This window comes from Nilaparvata lugens, chromosome 12, assembly GCF_014356525.2.
Source record: "Nilaparvata lugens isolate BPH chromosome 12, ASM1435652v1, whole genome shotgun sequence".
In the NCBI taxonomy this organism is placed as follows: Eukaryota; Metazoa; Arthropoda; class Insecta; order Hemiptera; family Delphacidae; genus Nilaparvata; species Nilaparvata lugens.
This window is the reverse complement of record NC_052515.1, coordinates 33,654,173-33,658,166: the sequence shown is the minus strand read 5'-3', so window position 1 is coordinate 33,658,166 and position 3,994 is coordinate 33,654,173.

Genomic DNA, 3,994 nt, shown 5'->3' with positions numbered 1-3,994 from the left:
AATAAACTCCCAAATCTCTTTGCAATCTTTTCCTCTTGAGTTGTCACTCAAATTCCTCCTCTGTTCTCCATTCTCCATCTAATGGATAGTAGGCCTACACTCTCACAATACCATCCCAACCCAAATCGCCACGAGAGTATCTGTTCAAGGTCACACATGGTCGCAATCCCTCTCCCAGCGGTTAGATTCACTTTAAACTGTCAGCAATCCTCCTTGTATAACATCAATGCTGCCCATTTTACCAATGCTGACAGTGTTCGAAGTGAATCTCCCCAGGGGATTCCTATTCTTCTCTGTTTTGTCGTCTGCAAAACGTAAAAAAGCAGCAGTGGAAGGTCAATTTTTCATTCCAGCCCTGGTTTTTTTTGTCGCTTGTCGTAGCTGTCTATAAGTTTATTGCGGTCTTCCATTTCAAAGATTGATGGCTACAGCCCTTCAGCATAGGGTAGAGTGGTGAGGAGTTATTGGTTCTTCAGTTGTGCAGTTGTTTGTGTTTTAGTTTGGATTCAATAATCTATTAAAACAAACTTCACAAAAGTTTGTTGCTAAAGCCGTGTTCACACTGAACAAATGTTCGACAAACATGTTTGTTGAAACAGTTTGGGCAAATTTTATTACTTTCCTTGCCCTATTACCATAGGTAAGGATAGTATTGCTTTCCGAAAAAAACTAAGGTACCCCAATTCTATATTTCTATACGTTTCAAGGTCCCCTGAATCCAAAAAAGTGGTTTTTGGGTATTGGTCTGTATGTGTGTGTGTGTGTGTGTGGTGTGTGTGGTGTGTGTGTGTGTGGTGTGGTGTGTGGTGTGTGTGGGTGTGTTGGATGTATGAGTGTATGTGCGTCTGTGTACACGATATCTCATCTCCCAATTAACGGAATGATTTGAAATTTGGAACTCAAGGTCCTTACAATAGAAGGATCCGACACGAACAATTTCGACCGAATGCAATTCAAGATGGCGGCTAAAATGGCGAAGATGTTGTCAAAAACGGGGTTTTTTGCGATTTTCTCGAAAACGGCTCCAACGATTTTGATTAAATTTATACCTAAAATAGTCATTGATAAGCTCTATCAACTGCCACAAGTTCCATATCTGTAAAAATTTCAGGAGCCCCATCTATGCAAAGTTTGATTTTAGATTCTCAATTATAAGGCTTCAGATTCAATTAAAAACGAAAAAATTCTAGTGGAAAAGATTGAGCATGAAAATCTCTACAATTAATGTTCAGTAACATTTTCACCTAAAATTGAAAATGAGCTCGAAATTCGAGAAAATGTGATTATCCAATTGCAAACTGATGGCAACTGTTGATTCTATTAAATCATTCACTATGAAGAGATAGCAGACCTTGTGTGTGTCCAGCGTTATTGTCCAGTCACCAGCTGGCACAGATCTTTGAATAGTAGACTTGAGATGCGCGGGAACACTAGCGTCAGCTGATCAATTCTCATAATGGCAAGGAAAGTTGTGTGAGTGCGCCACACCAGATTTTTATGTTTGACGAACAATGTTTGCCCGTGGCCAGTGTGGACGCGTCACCAAACAAATATTGTAAGTGGGAGAACAGGTTTAATGTTTTACAGCTGTCAACACTGAAAATGTTTGGAAAAATAGTAATTTTTTGTTTGACAAACAATGATTGTCCAAACTTTTTAAAATGTTTGTCCCTGAGCTCCTCAACAAACATGTTTGCCGAACATGTATGTCGAACATTTGTTCAGTGTGGAGATGGCTTTATAAAGATCCATACGGACTTGAGCGCCATGAATACGTACATTTCACTTTTCATCAGCTGATGCTAAGCTTATTATATGTGGACATCAATGTTACTGTACAATAATACAGATATAATCAGCTGATGAAAAGTGATATGCGCGTGTTCGTGGCGATCAAGTCTGTACGCAGCTTTAGGAGGCTTACTTTCTTTTGTAAATTTATTATTTTTTTATTTTTATGGCTTTTATCGGCAGAGAGATCCTTTTGAATGTTCTTCCTTGCCGTATTACCCAATGTCATTTCCTATCAACACCCAAGTTTATAGGTTATGTCTTGGGTCCTTCGCATTTTTCTAAGTATCAATAAATCTGTGGTTTTTGACAATTTCTTAGTCTTTATCATTCAATTATCTATATCAGCTAGTGTTTTTATTGGTGGAGATTGGTTTCTCACTAAAAATTTGCACTTTCACTTCTTTTGTAAATGACACTGAATATCATACACCTGTTAGGAATATGTAGATGCATAAGAATATTAGGTGTAGGCCTACAGTATTGGGAAGGTCGAATCTGAGCTGATCCAAGTCGGAAGTCAAGTGGGATTTGAACGGGAAGTAGCTTATCAAATTGAGCACGTTGTCAAGTAGCAGTCAGCCTAATTATGAATTAGACACCGATCAAATTCGTTTTGAATAACAATCGGTGATTAAGAGTGACAGTGACTGATCAGATAGACTTGAATGACACTTGACCTTCCTGTCTCAAGTTTATGACCTTTGCTGGGTCTTTTTGGATGTAGCCTACTCGTATGCTGGTCCTTGCCACCTTGATATTCACTTTTTATTTATTCGGCTTTTGTGGGATGGAAGAGGTGAGATAATGGGGTTTTTGGAGTGTTTCAGCAGGGACAAACAAAATAGGATATTCTAAACAGTAGGTATACTAATAGTATCTCTTTAGATACTCTAAACAGTACTGTATCTTTATTCTTTGGCTTCAGTGAGTAGTTGATGATAGAGATATTTTTCGTTATATTTTATTCTTTATTTTACCTCTAAATGAGGTAACCTTGTGCTATCCCTCTCATAAATAAGAGTAAAATGAACACAAGAGGTATGGTTCATTCATACAACACCCGCCAAAGACAACAACTTGATACCCAACGTACAAGATTAACCAAAGTACAGAAGTCCCATCACGTCTTGGGAACAAAGGTCTACAATTATAGGTTGTCAGAGTCAATAGAAAATTATCCAGTATTATTGTTCAGCAAATCACTGTTTGATCTTCTGCGTGCAAACCCCCTTCTATTCTTTGAAGGAGTTTTTCACACATTCTTTATAATAAATTAAGTGTTATGAATATTTTATTGACGTTGCTGATGACTGTTTGGTCCGATAGCAAAAGAATTTAAACTATCTATCCCAAATGGAAAAGGTTACACATAGTTTGAAAAAGTCTTAAATCCACTTTGACGTATCAGAAACCCTTGTAATTTCTTCGTATTCAAATATTGCTGAAAGTATGGAGGGAATGTCACTATAGTGAGGGTTCACGTTATAATTTGAGTGGATAAGGGTAGAACAGTGTTGTCGATTATCTGCCTTGTCACTGCCTTCTATAGAGGATAGCTGATACTGGTATATCTGATGAAGTATTAACTGTTCACCCTTGTTGAAAATGATCAGTTATATTTTATTTGTCAAGACAATATAATTAAATAATACATTTTTTTAATAGAGATTAGATATTTGTTAATTAATCATATCCCCACATTGTTGAGAAACATTGCAGAGCTAGAAAAGGATAGCGGAATCTGCTTTTTCGATTGATAGACAAGGATAGCAACATCAATGTGAATCAAATACTGCCATTATAACGTGGACATCAGTTTAGTTCATTTTCAACTGCCAAAATAGGCCTGTGCGTGTTGTCGGGTAATTATCTTGAAGTTTGTGGGAATAAGGAAGTGTGGGTGGAAATGAGAAGGTCATATTGGGCAGAAGAAAGAGATGACGAAGAAGTAATGATGGTGAGTATAGAGTAAAAAAGGTGAAGGAGACTTTGTTGAAAAAGACTTGTAGTTCTGTGAACAGTAGACCTCGCGCACTTATAAACTACAGTCTCCTCTAATACTGTCCATCAGAGTAAATTCTGTCCTGTCCTGTCGTGTCGGCGAGATATCGGTGTATAAACGACTAATGGCTGTTTGCTATACAGGGTGAAAGATTTCGCCCGGAATTCTGTTCCTCTGGTGAAATACACCGATGCTAAA